The 19411-nt window shown below is 32.9% G+C and overlaps 1 protein-coding gene across 1 annotated transcript in view; it reads right to left on the bottom strand.

Moving 5' to 3' along the window:
• Window positions 1-19411, bottom strand: part of ATRNL1 (attractin like 1) — a 762129-nt gene that overhangs the window by 505650 nt on the left and 237068 nt on the right. The gene's annotated exons all lie outside the window — the stretch shown is intronic.

The raw sequence follows: 19411 nt of genomic DNA, 5'->3' as shown, positions 1-19411 counted from the left end.
TGTGGTTTACATTGTTCCTTAATAATATAAGAAGAAATTGAGAGTCTTAATAGACACACTTTTAGGTAAAGGAAGAAAATTTTGGAAATTCAAAATCTACATCATTTTCTTCTGATATTCTTTGAAATTAATATATTTTAGCCCAGTTTCTACATAATGAATCTAGACTTTAAAAAAGATTTCCCGATTTTGTCACAAAGAAAAGTTTCTCTCCAAATTGTCAAACCTTAAATTCAGGAGAATTATGTAAACTGATTATAAAAAAATTATGAATTTATATAAGCAGATTATAAAAAAATGGAAGAACATAAGAGCATTTCAAATCATGAATTCTAAGTTAAATTAAATTCTTCAAAATTATGGTTAATTACAGCAGTGGGAGAAGATCATAAATGTTTTTAAAATGTCTTAAGTTCACATTTTTATATGTTTCCAGGATTCAATTAAAATGACAGTGCCTAACAGAGATACAGCTTGATTTTATATAATGGTTTTTCTTGGAACACCCTCCAAAATAAATTATAACAAAATGGAATACACTAGGCTAACTGAATAAAGTGACTTAATATTTAAAGTATGTGTAAAAGTTTAAAAGATAAGAAAGGCCTTCCAAAATGTCTTTAGTTTAATAGAGTTATTTAGAAAAGAGGAATAATTTTAAAATATATTTTTAATTATTGAAAGGCCAAAGAGTAGAGGACAATAAGTTAAATAATCAGGTCACATTCTGAATTCATTTTTCAGCCATGTGTTGCTAGTTTTTTCACTTACGCAAAAAAACTGAATTAAAGAGTAAATCTTTTTTCTACACTAACTGCAAAATTAAACTACAAATATGATAGTCCTTTATACCACTATTTAGTCTCTATAAAACAATAAAAACTTAGATATTAGATTTCCTATGATTTCCCCAAATGCAACTTTCAAAACTTGTGATATATAGATTTCTAGCTATAGAAAATGATTATATCCATTATTGCTAGGCTAAGCACTTCAGATTCTCTACTATTTCTATATTTCGTTCCTCCCTTTAGGCTCATCTCCATAAATCCCATCATTTTGTACCAAATACATACATACAATGAAGGGCTGATTTACAAACTTATTACAATTCATTTTTCCATCACAAAAATAAATATGACTTGTGGCAAATGGATATCTCAATACTACTTTTAGAATAGAAATAGGAAAATATTCAAATAACAGTATCTGCATTGTTATGCATGATATTCCCCGTGAATCTTATTTGTCTAAGTAGATGGCTTTCAAAGTACCATAGCAATCTAAAATAACTAACTTTGACAAATGTTAAGGATTTCAAATATTTTTTAATTTACTTATATGTTGACTTTAAAAGTTCTGGATACAGACTTATTTTCCCACATGGAAGTTAGACAATTATTTTCTTTGATAATATTAAATTTATTCAAAAAATTTAATATTATATTAAAATAGAATTTACTTGTGATATGTTACCTTCAACAAAATATAATTATTGTAATGACATGGCTAAAATTTTATTTTCTCCAAACAGCAAATTATCTCAGGAAGATTAAATTATATGCTCTTATTTAGTAATTTTTGCTAGCTTTCACTACTCAAGCTCAGTATCAGAAATAAGGAATTAATACCATCTCATTAAGAATTAAGCTGAGGGGTGCCCAGGTGGTTCAAGTTGGTTAAATGGCTAACTCTTAGTTTCAGCTCCAGTTGTGATCTCAGGGTAGTGAGATCAAGCCAATGACAGGCTCCAGAAACAGTGAAGAGTCTGCTTCAGATTCTCTCTCCCTTTCCCTCACCCTCCCCTGCTGCCCCTCCTCCTGCTCCTGGGCACAAACGCTTCTCGTTTTCTCTCTCTCTCTCTCTCTAATAAATAAAAAAATAAATAAAATCTTTTAAAAAAGGAATCATTAAGCTGAGAGGCTCAGAGAGTTCTTCAAGGTGTCCAATATAAGAATTATATCCTCTCTTAAATTTTCAAACTCAAAAAAGCAAATTAGAATCATATATTGCCTAAAGATCTTTATATATAATAAGTATCAGACAATTTTGAACGTATTAAAAGTATTTTCAAAATGTATGAGTGGAGTTTAAACATCAATTTTTAGTCATTTAATTTCAGCTATCATTTAAAAAATCACTAGTGCCTACAAATAACTAAGGAAATAAATAGTTTCAAAGGAAACATAATGAAACTTTAGGCATAAAACTCAGCCTGCAAAACAAAAGTATGCATAAATATACAAACACATCCCATATTTTTCACTGGGCTATCTCAACATCATCAGGGTTAGCAGTTAATTTGAAAGGTAATGTTCAATTTTACCAAATAAAAATTCCAATAAGCTTTAAAGGAGCTTGAAAAGTTGACCTTAATGTTCACATGCAGAAGTAAAGATATAATAGCCCAAGTATCCATTGATAAATGAATGCATAAGGAAGACATGTTTGTATATACAATGGAATATTATTCAGCCATAAAGAATGACATCTTACCATTTTCAACAACATGGGTGGACCTAGAGAACATAATGCTAAGTGAAATAACTCAGTCAGAAAAAGACAAATACCATCTGATGTGGAATTTAAGAAACAAAACAAATATGCAAAGGAAAAAATAGTGAAACCAAAAAATAGACTTTTAACTATAGAGAACAAATGGATGGTTACCACAAGAATGGTACATAGGGGGATGGGTGAAATAGGTGATGGTAATTCAAGAGTACACTTATATGATTAGTACTAAGTAATGTATAGAATTGTTGAATCACTATATTCTACAACTAATATAACACTCTATGTTAACTACATTGGAATTAAAATTAAAAACTTAATTTAAAAAAGAAAACCTGAAAAGGAAGTTTGAAGGGAACTAGTCTTAAAAGATTTAAAATATATTCAAGGCCTATAATTAAAATAGTGTAGTTTCCATGCACTGATAGAAAGACCAAAGGTACAGGATAGAAATTCCACAAACAGGCCCTACTATCAGATACTAAAAATCTAGCATATAATAAAAGTGGTATTTTAAAGGATTGGGGTAAAGTTTTTTTCATAAATTATATTCAGACAACTGAATAGACATCTAGAAAAATATAAAATCAGATCCGGTCTTCATACTAAATGCATACAAAAAATCTAAATAGGTTAGACTCCTTAGCATACAAATACAATTTTAGAAGAAAAGACTGCATGATAACACAGGTATACTAAAAGGCATGGTAAAAAGAAATTCATTTGCAAAATCAAAATATATGACAAATTGTGAAAAAACTGACAACCTATGTAACATACAAGGGCAAAATACTTAATTTATAAAGAACTCTTTAAAAATAAGGGAGGGACTGACAAATCAATAGAAAAACTGGCAAAAGACATAAAAAGACAATTCACAAAAAATATCAACTTCACTTAAAACAGGGAAGTATGAACTAAAACTATACCAAGATGCCATTTCTCCCCCATCATATGTTCAAAATTTCAAAAGCATAGCAACTTGCTCTGCTTATAAGACTGTGGGCAAACAGTGCTCCTGTACAATTATGAGCTGGTGGGAATACAAAATGAGAAAATCCCTATGCAGGAGAATTTAGCATTATCTAATGAATTTATCTAAGCATTTATTCTTCAACTCAATATACTCACAGGAACTTAGAAGTAAACCACCAGCAATATGAAAATATGTGTACATATCTATAATTATAAAATATTGTAAATTACCTAAATGCCCATGCACACAAAATTTGTTAAATAAACCACAGTATATAAACACAATGGAGTACCAAACATCTGTAAATAAAACCAAACAAAAATATAATGAAGATCTTTATGACCTAATACAAATACATATCTATATGTTACCTTTCGTGTAGGAAGGAAAAGAATAATGTGTATGTGTGTATATATACACATATGTATGCATAAGAAACATATGCATGTATATAAAACATATATATATATATGAATCACAGGAAGGATAAATAAAACAATGAAGTCAGTTACCTACTGGAGGAGAAAGGAGGAAATGGGAACTTCTCTGAGTATATTTTCAAGTACTTTTGTCTTTTGAAAGAATATCAATGTTCAACATATTCCAAAATATATGTATTAAACCAATAATAATGAGAAAGAGGAAAAAATCCTAAAAACAGAAATTAAAAGAAATTAATCTAGTGAATTTCAAATAAGGAAGGAAGGAAGGAAGGAAGGAAGGAAGGAAGGAAGACGAGAGGAGGAAAATAAAAAGAAGGACCACTCCGAATAACTTAACATAGTATCTAGCTATATTATCAATTCTGGGAGTGAGGTGCAAGAGTCAAACTTTGAAATCGTTTTGGGTTCTCTTATTAAAGTGATACAAAGCAATTCTGAAAGTATTTCTTTTATTACAGAATTGAGCAAATAAGGAATGTGTTAATGTCATTGGAAGCCAGGGTTTTTACTGAGGAAGAAACAAATATTAAACTGGAGAAGGCCCCAAAGAACCTTGGAGAGATACATTGGAATTGGAAGTTTAGGTATGAAAAAAAAAATTAAAAAAACAAAGAAGTTTAGGTATGAAGTAATGCTTTCTAAAATTGTTTATGTGTGTATTTGCATTCATATGTACATATGTATATATGTAATTAATTGTATATATAAATAAATAATTATATCCTAGTTCTTTCCACTCAACAGTCCACTAAATTAAGACACTTCAGTAGCAAAGAGCATATCTAGCACCAAGATTTTGGCCTCTAATGTAATTCTTAACTGTAAGGAATCATAGCTCTACAAAAATATTTTTTAAAAGGCTGATCTGAGGCAGGACAGGTTTAAGAAGAACCTGGAACATCTTCTTATACTAGAAAGTAAGAACAGATTCACAAAATGATGGGTATATGTCACAAAACCACAAATGAGCTTGAAGTATCTCCCACTGGACAAATCTGGAATAATACAAGTATGAGATGATTAAGTATGACAGTTATTTATAAACCACTGGAGAAAAAAGGAATTCATGAGTTCATGCCAATAATAAATAAATAATGGTGGGAAAGGAAGAGCTCTTGCTAACGGGAGAATTTCAAATACTGACTGTAAATATAGAGGATGTATGGGAATTGGTAGTCATCATCATAAAGATGGAGACCAGGTAAGAATAATCAAATTTTTCTTCTTATAAATATGTCATATCCTATAAGACAAATTTGTCTCATATCTAATTCACTCAAAAAATATTTGTCATATCTCTAATCAAAAATCCAAGATCTTGCATTCTAACAGCAGAGTCACCACCCATGGAAAAATATATTTATTATAAGGGGTGAAATGAATGAAATCTCAAATAAGTATACAAATTTTATATTTATAAATTTATAAATGTATCACTTAGACCTAATGCTGTGCTATGCAAATGATCTTCTCATCTCATTCTTCACATGTCAAAATTGATTGGTATAACCATTTATGCAATTCTATTGCAAATATAATCAGCTGATATATTGAAATGCTTGGCACACCCATTACAGATTCTCATGTAATCTATATAATAGTAAGATTGGAAATTAAGATTATTATAATCTATACATTCCATTGTAGACCTAAATGAAATTAAAATATCAGAATGGAGCACCTCACAATCAATGACTTTCAACAAAAGGAGAGAGCAATATTACAAAGAAAATTCTAAATTCTTTCTTACTAAAATTTTACATATACAAATATGAAATAATCAGATTAAGAAAAATTAATTTTAAGTTTTTAAAAAAGATTTTATTTGTATATTCATGAGAGACACACAGAGAAATGCAGAGACATAGAAGGAGAAGCAGGCTTCCTGTGGGGAGCCTGACGTGGGACTTGATCCCAACCCCAGGATCATGCCCTGAGCTGAAGGCAGATGGTCAACCACTGAGCCATCCAGGTGTCCCAAGAAAAAATATGTTAAGGTATGTTTTATTTTTTTAAGATTTTATTTATTTGTTTGTTTGTTTGTTTATTTTAGAGAGAGAGAGCACTAAAGTGGAAGGAGGAGCAGAAGGAACGGGAGAAGCAGACTCTGTGTTGAGCATGGAGTGCAATGCAGGGCATTGCATTGTGATCTCACAAAGCTGAGGTCATGACTTGAGCCAAAATCAAGCTGGACACAACCGACTGAGCTACCCAGTGACCCCTATGCTATGTTTTATTCTGTAACAAACCACAGCGTTAAGTAACACAAAAGTAAAATCTCTTTTAAAATAGTCAGGTTTTAGAAAAGCCTTAATTTGCATTGTTAAAATTATTTTACCCATTCAGAAAAGCATATTTTTTTCTATCAAAGATTGAGATGCCCTTCATTGCTTGAAAATCATAGAGCACATAAGGTGTATATTATATATTTAATACACAAATATACATATAAATCAAGTAAAAATAAAAGATCAATTGAATATATTCATACCCGTTATCTATTGCTAAGTAACAAATCACAAAAGCTTAGCACTTTTAATTAACATATTTATTATCTCACAGTTTTTGTGGGTCAGGAGTCAGAACATAGAGCAAAGTTGGGTTCTGTGATTCTGAGACTAGGTAGGATGCAATCAAGGTATTGGCTGGAGCTGAGGTCTGCTGTACAGCTGCAATCAAGGTGTCAGCTGGGGTTAGGTTCTCATCAGAGGTTTTCTGACTGTGGATGGGCTGCTTCTAAGCTCCCTCAGGTTGTTGGCAGAATTTATTTCCTGTGGCTATAGAAAAAAGGCTTTGGTTTCTTGCTTATTATTAGCTGGAGGCTGCCCTCAGCTCCCAGAGGATTACTTCTTCAAAGTCAGCCAGAAAGGTAGAAACTGTCTAGAGCAAATCTTCTGGCAAGACACAGACTTAAAGGGATGCCTGGGTGGTTCAATCGGTTATAAGCATCTGCCTTCAGCTCACGTCATGATCTTGGTGTCCTGGGATCGAGTCCAATATTGGGCTCTCTGCTTAGGGGGTGTCTGTTCTCCCTTTCCCTCTCTCTGTGTGTACTCCCTCTCCCTCGGTGCTCTCCCTCTCTCTTAAAATCCTTAAAAAAAAAAAAAATAAGACACGGCCTTAAACCACATTCATGGAAGTGATATGCCGTAATTATAGAAGGGATATACCATTACCCTTACCATATTTTCTGGTTTAGAAGTCAAAGATCCTGCCCACATTCTATAATAGTGTGAATACCAGGATATCATTGATAGTCATCTTAAAGTCTGTCCACCATAATATTTTGTTATATATAAAATTCCTTACTATAAAAAATTACAATAAATTTGAGTTAGGAACATATACTAATCTAATTCACAAAATAATTTAAAATATTAAATTATTTGATCAAATTCAAACTCAGATGATAGGAGGTAAAGTGAATGTAAAGGGAAAGTATAGATATAAATAATGCCTCTTTAAACACATTAAAATTGCACGATATAAATTACAGTAATATTTCTAATATGTAAGCTTAAAGTAATATTTTTTAAATTCAGAATCTTTCTGTATAAAGATTAGATATAAACATTAAAAGCCTTCAGAAGTCTTCTGAACGGTTTAATTAAAAACATAACTTCAAAGAATTCTGTGTCTAAAGCAAGGGGATAATCATCCTCTATTCCCAGTAAACAAACTAAGCAAACAGTCAGACCTTTTAAGAAAAGAGATTTAGGTTGAAATATTTATTAGGGACTTTGAAAGGGCAAATATTGTCATTACATGTCACCTAAATAATGACTATCATTTCTGTGAATTATCATATTGCATTATAAATATAAGTACTTAAAAAACAAAATATAAAAATAATTCCACATTCTAAGTGCTAAAATATAGCATTCTGTTTTCTTCCTATTGATTTAAATATTTAAATATACATACATATGCATATTATCAGGAGATATGCTTTTTCTACTCAGAAACTAAAAAGCAAGGGGATAGACATCTAATTGCTTTAATTTTGAAATATCATGACAGATAATTTAAAACAGCTGGGAATCTGACTGCATTTTCATGAGAAACTATTAAAAGTACACACAAGATAAAACACACTTGCTTTTTTTGTTTCTCCTCTAAAAAAATCATAAACATGATATATAATATGAGCAAAAATATATTAGGGTATAGCACAGAATCAATATTAATAACATATTTCTAAGGCAGTTTAACTTAAAAAAATCAGAAGTAAAGATAAGGTCAATCCTCAACTAGTATAAGAGGTACAGGATTTAAAATTATAAGGCTGTTTATGGATTTCAGAGACCAATAATGATAAGCAGAACAAACCAGACTGCTTTAGTTGAAGGCAACTAAAAAAGGTAATTTTTTAGTGTTTAAAACATTGGAGAGCAAAAGAGTGAAAAATTACCAGGCCTAGATGCAGAAAAGGATGGAATCCTAGGATCATTTGGGGGATTCTTTTGTCCCTGATTATGGATAGGGACAATATTTCACAGGAAAATGCTTTAGAGTCTAGTCCACCCAAAGTATGGTGAGCTAAGTTTTAAAGAGTAATCTTAGGAATCAGAGCATAGTGAGGCCTTCCAGAGACTGTAGATCTACTTTGAACCAAACTTATCTCTGAAAATAATTAAGGTTCTATTGTTCTCATACACATAAGAGAATTAAATTCTCTTTGGAAGTATTTTATCCAAGGTCTCAATCTATATTTAGATTTTGCAAATATAGTATCGGGGACAAAATGAAAAATAACCAGACATGGAAACAGACAAGAGAACAAGAACAGGAGCTACCAGAAACAAAAGATGATAAAATAGGACAATGGGAATCTCGATATTATCAGGAAAAAAAAAAAAAGGTCTTAAAATAATGATTTTTACCATAATGGAACAGATAAAAGATTAGAAATTCCCTTAAAAAAATGGAAACAATAAAACACAGTAAGAAACTATAATAGATAAGTTTAAGAATTTAGTCTGAAGAAGTAGAACTATAAAAACAATAATTTAAATACAATAACTAAAATTAAGAACTGAATGGATGAGATTAATAGAAAAAGTAGGAAAGAGAAAAGTGAACTAAAAAATAGGTCAGGAGACAGAGAAAAAATATGAAAGAGACATAAAAGATATGTTACTTAAGTCCAAAAGCAGAAGACAGAAGAATCAAAGAAGAAGCATCTGAAGAATACTAGCTGAACTTTCTAAAACTCCTAACATGCTAAATGAAAAAAAAAAATTATAAGAAGAATTAAGTGTATTATAGTAAGACTGGTTTTTATTATAATAAAACAAAAACCAAAGAATAAAATGGATATAAGAAGAAATTTCAAATCTGAATGATTTATATTCTTTTAAAAAATTGAATAGTTTATGTATTATTTTAAAGAAATAATTAAAACCTTTCTAGGGTCATTTGGCCACTTGCAGATATCACCTAATAATGGAGAAGACAAGGAAGTTTTAAACCGAACCCTCCCCCCAAAATCAGTAACCATGTAGAAAAGACTGGTGTTTCAGATTCCATTAAAATTAACAACTTATCTTCATTAAAGATACACAAAACAGTGTTTCAGATTATATTGAAATTAAGAACTTTCTCTTCGAAGATGTACAAAACTGGGAAAATCCAAACTACATAGTGGTATTTACCACACATGTCACCAACAAAAGACATGCATCCAGAATGTATAAAACATTGTTACAAATGATTAAAAATTCAGTAGAAAAAATTACAAGAAATTTGAAAGAGCACAAATTCAAAAAAGAAAAAAACTCGGTGGTTATACACATGAAATCTTTCAAAGATTAGACACATAAATCTTTGAGAACTAACTTTAGTTCTTAAGAAAATCCAAATTCAACTTGCAATATCAGAATCCTTAAAACTAAAATGTGTTATAATTTCAAGTATTGTCAAGTGTATAGACATTAAGAAAATATATATAGCCCTGGAAAAGATTCAGCACTTGTTCTCCTTAGTACTGACCCAAAGAAAGTGAACATTTATGTCCACAGACATAAGTGCACATGAATATTTACAGTGACTTCATTCATAACTGCTAAAATGTGGAAGTAATCAAGATGTCCTTCAGTAGGTAAGTGGACAAAAAAACTACAGTACATCCAGACAATGAAATATTGTTCAGTCCTAAAAAGAAATGAGCTATTAAGCCATGAAAAGACATGGAGGAAACTTTAATGTATATTATTAAGTGAAAGAAACTAATCTGAGAAGGCTACATACTATATGCATCCATCTACATAGCATTCTGTAAAAGGCAAATCCATGGAGACAGTAAAAAGATCAGTGCTTGCCAAGAATTAAGGGAGATGGATGAATAGTACAGACACAGGGAATTTTCAGGGCATTAAAACTTCTCTGATACTATAGTGGTGGATACAGGTAATTTATGCATTTGCCAAAGCCCAGATGCACAAGACCAAGAGTGATCCCTAATGTAAACTCTGGATTTGAGGGTGTTTGGGGTTTTGTTTTTTGTTTTTTGTTTCGAGAGAGAGAGAGAGAAATGACACAGAGAAGAGCAGAGGGAGAGGGACAATCAAACTCTACACTAAATTAGAAGCCCAATGAGGGAGCTGATCCCAAGACCCTGAGATCATGAACTGAACCAAAATCAAGAGTAAGACACTCAACTGACTAAGCCACCCAGGCATCCTGGGACTTTGGGTTTTAGTGACATGTCAATACAGGTTCATAAATTATAACAAATGTATCACCCTGGTGAAAGGTATTGATAATGAGAAAATTATGCATATATGTAAGGAGTATATGGGAAGTTTGTACCTTCTGTTCAATGTTGTTGGGAACCCAAAACTGCTCTAAAGATTAAAGTCCATTAAAAAAAAATCCAGATTAACAAAACAAGTCAAAGAAAAGATTTTAAAATACTAATTCAATGTCTTTAAAATTAAGGGGAAAAAACTAAAAATAATTAATGGATCAAAATAAAATAAAAATTGAAGTTAGTGATAAATTAGAAAGTATTTCACATTAATATATAAACTTAAGAGCTATTAATCTGACTTAGTATAGTTAAAGCATAAGTCTCTGAAGAATAAAATCAATCTCTACATTATGTAATTCTTTCCCTAGGGAAAAAAAACAGTATTAATAATTTTTGTTATCTAAAGAATACTTAATTTTAATTAATTATTAAATATTTTATATTAAAGTTGGGTTTTAAAAGGTAGAAAAATATATAGCTTACAATACTATTCATACATTTCCCAAAAAATCTGGAAATAGTGCCTCAATTCTAATTTGCCAATTATCCATAAAGAAATGATGGGGGTGGCACCTAGGTGGCTCAGTCGGTTAAGCAACCAACTCTTGATTTCGGCTCAGGTAGTGATCTCAGAGTCATGGGATCAAGCTCCCTGTCAGACTCCACACTCAGCACAGCATTTGCTTGAGATTCTTTCCCTCTGCCCCTCCTCCAGCTCTCTCTCTTTTTCTCTGTTTCTCCTTTTCTCTCAAATAAAAAAATAAAATCTTCTTAAAAATAAAGAAATGATGGGTATACAATAAGTAGAGAGCACTGAATTTTTAGTTATAGAAACCTACATGGAAGTTCTACTCTAACACTAACTAAATTGTGACCTTGGACAAAATAACTTTTCTAAGGTTCTATGTCCTTAAGACTAAAATGGGGATGATAATACTACCTACTTCACAGAATTATTGTAGGAATTAAATAACAGTACCTAGTCCAGAGACAGGCTTTGAGAGAGTTCAGTATATGTGACGATGATGGCAATGACAGCAATGAAGAAGAGTAAAAACATAAAAAATAGAGGGTATTATATTTGCACCTGTAAATATCAAAGCAAGACAAAAAGTGAAGTATTTGAGAAAGAGATTCTACTGGAATATTTTCAATCATCTATCTTTTTCCCTCAAAATAAGAGTGCTGCACTGGGGCCATCAGAAATATACAGTAGTGTATAGCAGTAATTCATCCTAAAATGCACATGCATTTGAAATCCATCCATATTTTGATAGAACATCTACACATATACTAGATATATGTTTTACATTAAAATGTTGAAATTTACTGTAATTTCTTTCTTCACAGAAGGTTAAGTTGGAACATATTAGGAGACTATTTTCCTCTAAATTTTTAAGATAATTTTTAATAATATAGAATGAAACAAATTGAAAGTTTACATTTTTTTCTTTGGTACTTAAGTCTGTTTCTTTTGTAATTGTTTGCAACTTATAATTAGTATATTCTATACATTAATTTAATACTATGTTCCTTACTGTGCACTTCTTTTATACTAACATCCCAACAATTTTATATGTGTTGGGACCTATTCAGACCATCTAGAATTGAAACCACTTAACTTTGCTATGCCTTATATCAATGTAAGGACTATATTAAGACCAAGGACTATACCAGTCTCCTAAGAGACAGCCTCCAATGAGAATAGCTCTCATAAAAAAAATGGAAAGCGTGCAAAGGTTGTAAGAGATGATTCTGGATAAAAGAACAAACTGACCCAAATACCCCACAGACAATTCACTAAACTAACACTAGAAGACACACTTAATGAATACCTTTCATTTAAGGTAATTCAAACGAAAAGTGCATTAATTAAGGATGTCAAGCAAGGTGCCAAAGGACAGTAATTACTCATGGAAAGGTATACTAACTCCTGTAAAAAAATTCCCTAAAATTTCAGTAGTTTTACACAAAACAAGCCTGATTATAACTTCAGGCACAGTCCAGTGCAGAGAAGTGGAGTTGGGAAAGATGTCTTGCTCCAAACAGTCTCCCAGGACTGAACTATTCTTGAGCTGCAATCTTTCCAGTCCTCATCCTGCTCTCCACTGCACTACTGAATGGGGTAAAATAGGATATTTGGCACAGACCTTTTTAGGGGCCAGGCCTGAAGTGATGGACATCACTTAATGTTTATTGGTCAGAACCCAATTACATGACTTTCAACCTAATCAATAGTACCTGGAAAACAGCCTAGTTGTGTTCAGAAAGTTTTTGCAATTGATAACTAAATTAAATTGAATCTAGTACAATTCTGGGGCTTAGAAAGACTAATTGCAGGGCTAATAGATTTGGAAGTATGTTCCTAAAAACTTAAAAGTTTTAAATGCTGGAAGACATACTCCAAAAGAACTTAAACATTTTCTTGACATAGAGGGTTTTTGTTTTTGTTTTTGTTTTTGTTTTACTCCAGTTGGACTTCTTAACAAGAGAGCCCCTTCCTGGAAAGATGGAGATAAGACAATATCAAATCTGTTTCACTTGGAGGCAAGCTTAAACTGAATTGGTAATCTGCTTTCTCAACTGATATTTTGAGATTTATGGCTTTATGGTCTCTCACCAAATAAATGCTTTTGAAATAAAGCAAGCATAGATATCCCTCAAATACCTTATTTCTTAGATATTAAGGCAGCTTGGTTCATCAGCACAAATAAATCATTAGCATTATCTGTAGTTGTGACTACAGACTATCTGTAGTTGTGTATTAGATACAGTATAAAAAAGGTTATACAGCAAGAGATTCCTTTATACTGCTTGTATAAAAAGTTAATGTAGATTAGAGCACAATGAAAAAACAGGTACTAAATTTCCTCATTCCCAAAATAGAAGACTTTTTAAAAATAACAAGAGAAATTGGGAAAAACAAATACCCTACAATACATTCATTTATATTGGTTTTATACAGCCCTTGATATGTGCCAAAAAGTACTCTAGAAAAGAAGGCAAAAGTTTGATCTCTCTAAAATGGAAAAGACACTGGCATCATCCTCTGTCTCCTTCCCATTAAAAAAAAAAAAAAAAGACTAGATATGCAAAATCAAAAAAAAAAAAAATAGAAAAAATGACTAATAATCTTAGATATTGCTGGTAAACCAGGGAAAAAGTATCAGGAAGACTATCCTCCTATGTCAACATTTCTCAAAGTATATCAAATGTATGAGATGTAAATCCTCAAAATATATCAAGAACTATTATTTCACAGTCACCTAGAATAATTGTAATAAAGCAAAATTTTAGTTACCAATTTAAGTCACCATATTCCTACAGATTTTTTTCACACTAATTTTAAGGACCAGTGTCTTGAGACTAAAATAAGTAGTAATGAAAAAGCTATGACCAATAAAGAAAAAAGATTATGAGGAAGAGAAAATGACAATTATGAATTAATTTACTCAATTAAGGATCATGCTTAGTAATAGTGACCTGTATCTCATATAATTATATTTTATAATTCCAAATTTAATCTTCAATTTGTTATAGAAAAAAATAAATTATGATTCTGGATCAACCCATCAATTTTCATTAATCTACTAATATAATAGCTAACAATATTATCAATATATATAACTTTCTCAGGAAGTCAGTAAATTGCTCTAGGAGCTTATGTATAATAAATGAAACAACAAAACTTCTTTGGGTAAAGAAAAACACAAACTGATCAGGTAAGTGGTTCTCAATGGACATAAATGTTAAGTGCAACAATTAGTTATCTCCATAATTATGGATTTGTAATGGATTTACAAAAAGGGCTAATAGCAGAGGAGTAAGGTCACCAAGTCACCTGCCCCCAACAACTTACCTAGATAACTTTCAAATAATCCTGAAAACCTACGAATTCAACTGAGCTTAAAGGAAAGAACAGTTGGAATGCTACAGAGAGAAGAGTTTGCGCTTCTAACAAGTACAACTCGCTTTTAGCTACTCTACACTGAGAAAAATGACTAGAAAGAAGAACTCACCACAAAAGAAAGAAACAGTACTCTCTGCCACAGTGATACAGAATTTGGATTAAAATTCGATGTCGGAAAGCCAATTCAGAAGCACAATTATAAAGCTACTGGTGGCTCTGGAAAAAAGCATAAAGGATTCAAGAGACTTCATGACTGCAGAATTTAGATCTAATCAGGCTGAAACGAAAAATCAATGAAATGAGATGCAATCCAAACTGGAGGTACCAATGACGAGGGTTAATGAGGTAGAAGGAAAAGTGAGTGACATAGAAAACAAGTTGATGGCAAGGAAGGAAGCTGAGGAAAAAAGAGAAAAACAACTAAAAGACCATGAGGAAAGGTTAAGGGAAATAAATGACAGCCACAGGAGGAAAAATTGGGGTTCCATAGGGCGCCAAAAGGGAAAGAGGACCAGGAAGGATATTTGAACAAATCAAAGCTGAGAACTTCCCTAATTTGGGGAGGGAAACAGGCATTCAGATGCAGGAAATAGAGAGACCCCCCCCTAAAATCAATAAAAACTGTTCAACACCTCGACATTTAATAGTGAAACTTGTAAATTCCAAATATAAAGAGAAAATCCTTAAAGCACCAAGAGACAAGAGATCCCTAACTTATATGGGGAGAAATATTAGATTAACAGTAGACCTCATCACAGAGACCTGGCAGGCCAGAAAGGGCTGGCAGGATATATTCAGGGTCCTAAATGAGAAGAAATGCAGCCAAGAATACCTTATCCAGCAAGGCTCTCATTCAGAATAGAAAGAGAGATAAAGACCTTCCAAGATAGGCAGAAACTGAAAGAATATGTGACCACCAAACCAGGTCTATAAGAAATATTAAGGGGGACTCTGTAAAAGAAAGAGGACACCCAAAGAAATAATCCACAAAAACAGGGACTGAATAGGTATTATGATGACACTAAATATATATCTTTCAAAACTAACACTGAACGTGAAAAGGCTTAATGGTCCCATCAAAAGATGCAGGGTTTCAGGCTGGATAAAAAAACAAGACCCATCTATTTGCTGTCTACAAGAGACTCATTTTAGACCCAGGACACCTACAGCCTGAAAATGAAAGGTTGGAGAACAATTTACCATTCAATTGTTCCTCAAAAGAAAGCAGGGGTAGCAATCCTCATATCACATAAATTAAAGTCTGTCCCAAAGACTGTAGTAAGAGATGAAGAGGGACACTGTATCATACTTAATGACTGGAACTGTGCAACAAGAGGACCTAACAATCATGAATATTTATGGGCCTAATGTAGGAGCTGCCAAGTATATCAATCAATTAATAAACAAAGTAAAGACATACTTATAATACACTAATAATACTAATACATACTAATAATACACTTATACTGGGAGACATCAACACGGCACTTTCTGCAAATGACAGATCTTCTAAGCACAACATCTCCAAAGAAACAAAAGCTTTAAATGATACACTGGACCAGATAGATTTCACAGATATTTACAGAACTTTACATCCAAAAGCAACTGAATACACATTCTTCTCAAGTGCATATGGAACTTTCTCCAGAATAGACCACATGCTGGGTCACAAATCAGGTCTTAACCAATACCAAAAGACTGGAGTTGTCCCCTGCTTATTTTCAGACCATAATGCTTTGAAACTTGAATTCAATCACAAGAAGAAATTTGGAAGAAATTCAGACACATGGAGGTTAAAGAGCATCCTGCTAAAAGATAAAAGGGTCAACCAGGAAATTAGAGAAGAATTAAAAAGACTCATGGAAACTAATGAGAAAGAAGATACAACAATTCAAAATCTTTGGGATACAGCAAAAGCAGTCCTGAGAGAAAAATACATTGCAATCAATACAAGCATTCCTCAAAAAAGTTGGAAAAAACTCAAATACACAAGCTAACCTTGCACCTAAAAGAACTGGAGAAAGAACAACAAATAAAACCTACGCCAAGCAGAAGAGAGATAATAAAGATCCAAGAACTCAATGAAAAAAAGACCAGAAGAACTGTAGAACAGATCAACAAAACCAGGGGTTGGTTCTTTGAAAGAATTAGTAAGATAAAAAAAAAAAATTAGCCAGCCTAATTAAAAACAAAAAAGAAGACTCAAATTAATACAATCATGAATAAAAGAGGAGAGATCAAAACCAATACCAAGGAAATACAAATGATTTTAAAAACATAAGCAGCTATATGCCAATAAATTAGGCAATCTAGAAGAAATGGTTGCATTTCTGGAAAACCACAAACTACTAAAACTGGAACAGGAAGAAATAGAAAACCTGTACAGGCCAATAACCAGGGAGGAAATTGAAGCAGTCATCAAAACCCTCCAAAACACAAACGTCCAGGGCCAGAAGGCTTCCAGGGGAATTCTATCAAACGTTTAAAGAACAAACAATGCCTATTCTACTAAAGCTGTTCCAAAAGATAGAAAGGGACGGAATACTTCCAAACTCGTTTTATGAGGCGAGCATCACCTTAATTCCAAAACCAGACAAAGATGCCACCAAAAAGGAGAATTTTAGACCAATATTCCTGTTGAACACAGATGCAAAAATTCTCAAAAAGATACTAGCCAATAGGATCCAACAGTACATTAAGAAGATTATTCAAGTGGGATTTATTTATCCCCGGGAAAGGTTGGTTCAACACTTGTAAAACAATCAACGTGATTATCAACAAGAGAAAAAAGCCAAGAACCATATGATCCTTTCAATAGATGCAGAGAAAGCATTTGACAAAATACTGCATCCATTCCTGATCAAAACTCTTAAGAGTGTAGGGACAGAGGGAACATTCCTCAGCATTAAAGCCATCTACGAAAAGCCCACAGCAAATATCATTCTCAATGGGGAAACACTGGGAGCCTTTCCCCTAAGATCAGGAATACAACAGGGATGTCCACTCTCACCACTGCTATTCAACATAAGACTAGAAATCCTAGCCTCAGCAATCAGGCAACAAAAAGAAATTAAAGGCATTCAAATTGGAAAAGAAGTCAAACCCTCCCTCTTTGCAGATGACATGATACTGTACATAGAAAACCCAAAAGACTCCACCCCAGGATGGCTAGAACTGATACAGCAATTCGGCAGTGTGGCAGGATACAAAATCAATGCCCAGAAGTCAGTGGCATTTCTATACACTAACAATGAGACTGAAAACAGAGAAATTAAGGAGTCAATCCCATTTACAATTGAACCCAAAAGCATAAGATACCTAGGAATAAACCTAACCAAAGAGGTGAAGGATCTATATCCTAAAAACTACAGGACACTTCTGAAAGAAATTGAGGAAGACACAAAGAGATGGAAAAATAATACTCCATGCTCATGGGTTGGAAGAATTAATATTGTAAAAATATCTATTCTTTCCAGGGCAATTTACACATTCAATGCAATACCTATCAAAATACCATGGACTTTCTTCAGAGAGCTGGAACAAATCATCTTAGGATTTGTGTGGAATCAGAAAAGACCTTGAATAGCCAGGGGAATATTGAAAAAGAAAACCAGAGCCGGGGCATCACAATGCCGGATTTCAGGTTGTACTACAAAGTTGTGATCATCAAGACAGCATAGTACTGGCACAAAAACAGACGCATAGATCAATGGAACAGAATAGAGAACCCAGAAATGGCCTCTCAACTCTGTGGTCAACTAATATTCGACAAAGCAGGAAAGACTATCCACTGGAGAAAGGACAGTCTCTTCAACAAATGCTGCTGGGAAAATTGGTCAGCCACATGAAGAAGAATGAAACTAGACCATTCTCTTTCACCATACACCAAGATAAACTCAAAATGGATGAAAGATCTAAATGTGAGGCAAGATTCCATCCAAATCCTAGAGGAGAACACAGGCAACACCCTTTTTTAAGTTAGCCACAGCAACTTCTTGCAAGACACGTCTATGAAGTCAAGGGAAACAAAAGCAAAAATTAATTATTGGAACCAAATCAAGGTAAAAATCTTCTGTACAGCAAAAGAAACAGTCAACAAAACTAAAAGACCCCTACAGAATGGGAGAAGATATTTGCAAATGACCTATCAGAAAAAGGGCTAGTATCCAACATCTATAAAGAACTTATTAAATTCAACAGCAAAGAAACAAACAATTCAATCATGAAATGGGCAAAAGACATGAACAGAAATCTCACAGAGGAAGACCTACACATGGCCAACAAGCACATGAGAAAATGCTCCACATCACTGGCCATTGGGAAAATACAAATCAAAACCACAATGAGATACCATCTCACACCAGTGAGAATGGTGAAAATTAACAAGACAGGAAATAACAAATGTTGGAGAGGATATGGAGAGAGGGGAACCCTCTTGCACTGTTGCTGGGAATGGGAACTGGTGCAGTCACTCTGGAAAGCTGTGTGGAGGTTCCTCAAAGAGTTAATAATAAACCTACCCTACGACCCAGTAATTGTAGTGCTGGGGATATACCCCAAAGATACAGATGCAGTGAAAAGTCAAGACACCTGCACCCCAATGTTTATAGCAGCGATGTCCACAATAGCCAAACCATGGAGGAGCCTCGGTGTCCATCAAAAGGTGAATGGATAAAGAAGATGTGATCTATGTATAAAATGGAATATTCCTCAGCCATTAGAAACAACAAATACCCACCATTTGCTTCAACGTGGATGGAACTGGAGGGTATTATGCTGAGTGAAGTAAGTCAATTGGAGAAGGACAAACATTATAT

Source organism: Vulpes vulpes, chromosome 15, assembly GCF_048418805.1.
Source record: "Vulpes vulpes isolate BD-2025 chromosome 15, VulVul3, whole genome shotgun sequence".
Classification (NCBI taxonomy): Eukaryota; Metazoa; Chordata; class Mammalia; order Carnivora; family Canidae; genus Vulpes; species Vulpes vulpes.
Note: the sequence above shows the minus strand (reverse complement) of the source record. Positions and strands in the feature narration are given on the sequence as shown.